Source organism: Berghia stephanieae, chromosome 3 (genome assembly GCF_034508935.2).
Source record: "Berghia stephanieae isolate SIO BIC M18660-M18661 chromosome 3, UCSD_Bste_1.3, whole genome shotgun sequence".
Lineage (NCBI taxonomy): Eukaryota > Metazoa > Mollusca > Gastropoda > Nudibranchia > Aeolidiidae > Berghia > Berghia stephanieae.
In genome coordinates this window covers 70,696,530-70,703,597 of record NC_088362.1, presented here as the reverse complement: position 1 = coordinate 70,703,597, position 7,068 = coordinate 70,696,530, and the positions used below count along the sequence as shown (strand labels likewise).

At 38.2% G+C, this 7,068-nt stretch overlaps 1 pseudogene; it reads left to right on the top strand.

Moving 5' to 3' along the window:
- Positions 1-4,267: 4,267 nt before the first annotated feature.
- On the top strand, positions 4,268-4,391 carry LOC144969748 (U5 spliceosomal RNA; annotated as a pseudogene).
- The last annotated feature ends 2,677 nt before the right edge of the window (positions 4,392-7,068 follow it).

Genomic DNA, 7,068 nt, shown 5'->3' with positions numbered 1-7,068 from the left:
TTCTCGAGTTGTGAGTTTTTGAGGCATCCATTGCTTTCATTTGTATGCTTGTGTCTGTTTGTTTTTTTTTCGTTTTTTTATTTGTTTTTTGTTGTATTTTTTTTGGGGTGGGGGGGGGGGGTGGCGCTATTGACAGGGTGTTCAAGCTGTAAATGATTTCAGCAAAAAAGGGGAGTCAGGGAAATTTATGGTCTGCTGGAGGGAATGCAGGAGAAGTATTATCACCATCTGAAGAAAAAATCTGCGAACCTGAGACAAATTCCAAATAAACATTACGAGAGAGTGTTTACAGACTTGACAAGGCTGACACATAATATACGTATCGTCTGCTATTGAACCCTATTGCCACTCCAGAAATTTCCCATCTCTGTAGTCGAGTCTCGGTATATGATCTCACACCAGGAGGGTTACAAATTTATCGAATGGACTGCAAAGATTAAGTAGCATTGACATGTGTACAATGCATTCCTAATCGTATCTAGTTCGAACGTAATAGATCATATTATCATCCATTCAATTTATTATAATTATCTCCCTTCTCTTTTAGTAAAATTATATTATTTTTCTATTCCATCGACTATCGAAATTAATCAATTTCGAAATATTAATTATCTGTAACAATTATTGTATTAGACATGATAGATGTAATGTACATATAAAATTGGAGTTTTAAAAATTAAGAGCCCCGTATGCATTAAATTACATGCTAAAAGCCGAACCTACGTGATTAATTAAAATAATATCATTCCCTCAAAATACATTCATTCGAATGTTACCTGGTTTCTCTTCACAACGCTAAATCTTAAATTCCGAGTGATATACCTAGCATACACAAAATTTTAGAAACTTTCAAAAATTTCGGCCTCGCTAGTGGTGCCAAACTAAATATTAAAAAGACCAAAATCATGAATCTCGGTCCCGAACCCTTAGAAACCGAAAAAGCCCAGATACCCGACATGCAATGGGTTAACCAAATTAAAATCCTCGAATAACGTACTGTCAAAGACACACGACACCGAAACACATCTGGAGTGGAATTGTACACAATATAGACAAGAAACTACATTCATACACATACATCAAAGCCAATATATTCGATAGAACCAGGATAGTGAACACCTACATTATTCCAAAAATCTTATACTACATCAAAATCTTCAAACCTCCGTTAAACCACAATAAAGAAATTAAAAAGACGCATAGACACATTTATACTACAAGACGCAAAACCCATTCCACACGAAATACTCACACTTCCCACAGAATCAGGCGGCACAGGACTAAAATGTATTAAAAGAACCTTAGACACAACTAGGATCAGATATATAGACAAAATAATACAAGAATCGACAGAAATAAATTCGGGTCATACTACTTAGGGACACGACTAACACAATTTAAAAAGATCGACCACACACTCCCCCATTTCGGAGTAAGACACTCCCTCCTTTTTACAAAGAATGCGTAGGACTAGTAAACAAATACCCAGACACAATAAATAAACAATTAGACAGTAAACAGATATACAGAACAATAAACACGCCAAACAAACACAGAGAACAAGACCTAATGCACGCATCAGGACTAACATTAGATAACATGAGAGTGCCTCAGAAAACTTACATAAACATGATACTTCTAGATACAGTAAGCATATAACATACAGACTGATGTCAACGCCTTACCAACAAACAACACGCCCAGATGCGCCTTATGCCGAGCGCTTTGTCCAACACAAAATGTACACATTTTCACAAACTGCATTAAAACAAAAACACTGATTAGAGCCACAATAAACACAATACAAAAAACAATACGACAACCCATACATACAGAAATAGCATTTAGACATAATATCATCCCCAAAACTGACAATGCAACACATGAAATAAACATACACATCCTAGCAGCAGCAAGACAAGCGATTTGGACTGCATGGATGGGTCAAGTACACAGACAAAACACCACTAATACCGACATGTCATTAATATTTCTTAACATAATACAAAAGAAATACAAAAACGATTTAGATAAAGAGAGAGAAACAAGATGGAACAAATATACCGACCTAATAGCACAATTCAGATAGATGACCTTCCACCGAGACATTTCAACTCTCTGCACCACACCCACAACCTACCCTAACCCCTCCCCTCCGCCCCCCCCCCCCCCCCCCCTACTAGCTTTACAAACTTTATTTATACATAATTATTTACACCTCTATTATCGATCATTTACCTGACTGATCACTTACTATTATATATTCCTTCCCCTAGTATTTAGTTATTCCTCCTTCCCTTACTTTTGCTGTAGTATTATCCTTTTCTATATTAACTTCCCCTTTCGCCCCTCTACCACACTGAATAGCCATAACTTTTTCACCAACTTCACTGCCAAACAACCTAGTTACAAACAACGAGTGCGTCCATGTCTATTCTTACCCCCCCCCCCCCCCCCCCCCCTTTCTCTCTCAGCATTGATAATGATACACAACCCGATGAATCGATCATCCTTCTCCTAACCCTTCGGCCTCCGGAATAATATAATCAGAACCATTCTGTATATAACTAATTCTACCTTTTCCTTTGTTTCTACCCCATCCCCCCCCCCCCCCCCCTCCCCCACACAGTACATCCAATCCTACCCACATCTAGATAGATAATACAGACAGCCCCCTTCCCATCACCCTGATACAAACGGAGACGGAAAAGAATACCAACATAAACGACAGAAGATCTCGCCAAGGAAAAATGCAGAGTACCACCCTTTTGTATTTTTATTTATCTGATTGCAAAACTATAGCTAGAGTAGAGAACACAGACCCTATTTCGGCTCTAAAAGATCATGTGGCAGATAAAACCATCTAATAATTAATGATACTAATACTAACATACAAAACAACACCCCCCCCCCCCCCCCCCCCCCACCTAAAAATTCCTACTTATACTAAACTCAACAAAATAACAATAACAAACCCCCAAGGAAAGGACGTGACACAAGTGTTTAGTAAGATATAATCCCCCCTTTTTTTTTTTTTTTTTTTCCGATGCGGCCCCGGCGAACTCGGCGCCACGGCCCAACCCGGCTGAAACAATTGCGCTGCGGCGTCTAGACTGCCGTGGACCACATGTATGCAGATGAGATCAGTCGGGGCCGACTCGGAAAGAAGAATATTTACAATATTTATAATATTAAAACGTACACCTTGTACAACCCACAGTCACAACTGCCCCCCCCCCCCCCCCCCCACGATTCTAACCTTATCGAAAAATTAACTATATTCATAGAATAATAAAATAACCAATGCTGCATAGGGAAAGACCACGTGCACAGTAGTTGAAGCAGCGAATGACGCTCGGCTAGAGAGCGGGAAAGTGGGTGGCCACCCTTGGACTCCTAAGGGAGCAAGGGAATAGGTTACTAACAAATTAATCAAAAGTTTTCCTTTTAAAAGCATAACCACCTTCATCACCAGTTCCAATCTACTCCCATAATTTAGCAATAGCCCAAGAACATCAACCGACCACAACAATTAATAAACCCACAAGACGTTTGACCCGTGTATTCACCATCCCAACAACAGAAGCAATTCAGAAACCTCCCCCCCCCCCCCCCCCCCCCCCCCCCCACCACAACCCTCACACCTAAACCTCATTCCACAATAACCCCATATTACAGAAGTTCGAATATTCCGATCAGCTGATAGGCTGCAGCCTTTCAACTCCCACCAATCAAAACCCTCAGAATCCAACACCCCCCCCCCCCCCCTACTAAACCTCTGTCAGTCCCAGACAATTTATCTAAAACAACATTACAAACAGCCCTGAATCATCAATAAACCGATTGGTACAGGATCTCTGTCATCCACCAATCGCAACACATTTTATCTACTCTCCACATCCAACCATGAACAGCTATTTAATTGTTAATTTAAATCATCTAAAAAAAAAAAAAAAAAAAAAAAAAAAAAATTTCTTACAACCCACCAACCCAATATAACCTCTAACTGACCAACTGCCCAATTAACCCCCCACCCTCCATGAACGCGTTAGGCAACATTAATATTTCAACCATTATTTCATTTATAAAAAAAAAAATAAAAAAAAATAAAAATAAATTTAAAAAAAAAAAAAAATTTAAATTATTATCATAACGTACGATACAGAGGCAGTTAATGCCAAAGCCTTCCTACTGCTACTACTACTAAACACATAATAATTAACCTAACAAATACAATTTTTACTAATTAAGAGGGTCATTAGATAGGATGGCCTGGGTCTAAAAAAAAAAATAAATAAATAAATAAATCTTTCGCCTTTTACTAAAGGTTTCCGTGGAGAGGAGCAAAATAATGAGTCTATAGACTAATTTTTCCAACCCTCTATGAGGGTGACATATTTCAAAACATGAATGGCCTGTGACACCAAGAGCAGTCTTGATCTACTTTGTTCTATGAATTAGTTTCTCCAACATTGTCGCGTTGTGAGTTTTGTTTGAGGCATTCATTGCCGTTGTGAGTTTTGTTTGAGGCATTCATTGCTGTTCATTTGTTTGCTTGTTTATTTGTTTGTTTTTTTCATTTCTCTTTTGTGTTTTCTGTTTGTTTGTTTTTGTTTTTTGTTTTTTTTTTTGGAGGAGGGGGGAGGGGGAGCTGTTGACGCTGTGTTCAGGCTGTAAAATTATTTCAGCAAAAAGGGCAGTCAAGGAAATTGATGGTCTGCTGGAGGGAATGCAGTGAGAAGTAATATCATCCAGCTGAAGAAAAAATCTGCGAAACCTGAGACAAATTACAAATTAACATTACGAGAGAGAAGGTGTTTACAGACTTGACAAGGGCTGACACATAATATACGTATCGTCTGTTATTGAACCCTATTGCCACTCCATAAATTTCCCGTCTCTGTAGTCGAGTCTCGGTATATGATCTCACACCAGGAGGGTTTACAAATTTATCGAATGGACTGCAAAGATTAAGTAGCATTGACATGTGTACAATGCATTCCTAGTCGTATCTAGTTCGAACGTAATTGGTCAGATTCAGCGTGGGTTACGCAACTGGATGCGTGGGTTGACGGAGGCAGGAAGCAATAACAAACCCACATGGTTGCCATTACCTCCACCATCATTCTCGCTCACGGTTTGTGGAAAGCACTTCATTACAGGCACGTAATAGTGAATCTAGTTTTTGTTTTGAACATTTCTATTATTATTCTTTGTAAATTGACCCATATTAAAAGAAACATACAAACAAAAAAGGCATGACCAGTCACTAACAATGCCGTGTAGTGTGTAGACAGTAACACAGTACGGTGAACATGACTGACACTGACATTGGGGTCGGAATGTCGGAACCCATGAGTCGTTCGCAACTCTGCCTCACGTATTCATTTAATCAGTCAATTTAATTTTTATTAAGCTTGCGTAAAACATACAAACAAAAAGACATGACCAGTCACTAACAATGCAGTGTAGTGTGTAGACAGTAACACGGTACGGTGAACATGAATGACACTGGGATCGGAATGTCGGAACCCAGTAGTCGTTCGCAACTCAGCCTCGCGTACTCATTTAATCAGTCAATTTAATTTTCATTTAGCTTGCCTATTCTTCAAGTTTATGTTATATTCACCTTTTCTATTTAAAAAGGGTAATCCAAACAGACCATAAACGATTTTTAATAAGCCGACTTCAACTTCCATCACACACGAACTTATTTTGGTGTGTTTTTTTTTTTAACCAAACCGTTTGACTCAAATTAAAGCTTCGGCATTGGATAAGGAGCGAGGTCCCTGTTGCCATCTTGCTTAGTTTATACAGAGACTGGGTTGCCACCTTGGCTGTTCTTGATAAATAGTAAAATAGTACAACCTTGTGCAATATGAGAGAGAGAGAGAAATTTTGAACAAAAAACGACATCTCTTCTCTCATCCTCCTCTCTCTCTCTCCTCTCTCTCTCCTCTCTCCTCCTCTCTCTCTCTCTCTCTCTCTCTCTCTCTCTCTCTCTCTCTCTCTCTCTCTCTTCCTATTCATCTGTCACCTGTTTGACAATCTTCATCACCTGGCTCACTTGTACTTGTAATATCGGTGTGAGGTAAAATTTTGAACATTATTATTATTTATAAAATGCAGAATCTTTTCAAATAAACGGATAAAATAGAGATTAATTCTAATCGAACAGTGGAACACAAAGGCAGAATTTGCGAACAATCTAACACATAAGTGTCGTGGTCTTATTTATAAAATGCAGAAACTTTGCAAATAAACGGATAAAATAGAGATTAATTCGATTCGAAAAGTGGAACACATAAGCAGAATTTGCGAATGCCCGGTCCAGACATAAGCGTTATGGTCTTATTTATAAAGTGCAGAAACTTTGCAAATAAACGGATAGACTAGATGTTATTTCGATTCGAAAAGTGGAACACAATAGGAAAATTTGCGAATACCCAGTCCAGACATAAGCGTTATGGTCTTATTTATAAAGTGCAGAATCTTTTCAAATAAACAGATAAAATAGAGATTAATTCTAATCGAACAGTGGAACACAAAGGCAGAATTTGCGAACAATCTAACACACAAGTGTCGTGGTCTTATTTATAAAATGCAGAAACTTTGCAAATAAATGGATAGACTAGATGTTATTTCGATTCGAAAAGTGGAACACAATAGGAAAATTTGCGAATACCCAGTCCAGACATAAGCGTTATGGTCTTATTTATAAAGTGCAGAATCTTTGCAAATAAACGGATAAAATAGAGATTAATTCGATTCGAAAAGTGGAACACATAAGCAGAATTTGCGAATGCCCGGTCCAGACATAAGCGTTATGGTCTTATTTATAAAGTGCAGAAACTTTGCAAATAAACGGATAGACTAGATGTTATTTCGATTCGAAAAGTGGAACACAATAGGAAAATTGGCGAATACCCAGTCCAGACATAAGCGTTATGGTCTTATTTATAAAGTGCAGAATCTTTTCAAATAAACGGATAAAATAGAGATTAATTCTAATCGAACAGTGGAACACAAAGGCAGAATTTGCGAACAATCTAACACATAAGTGTCGTG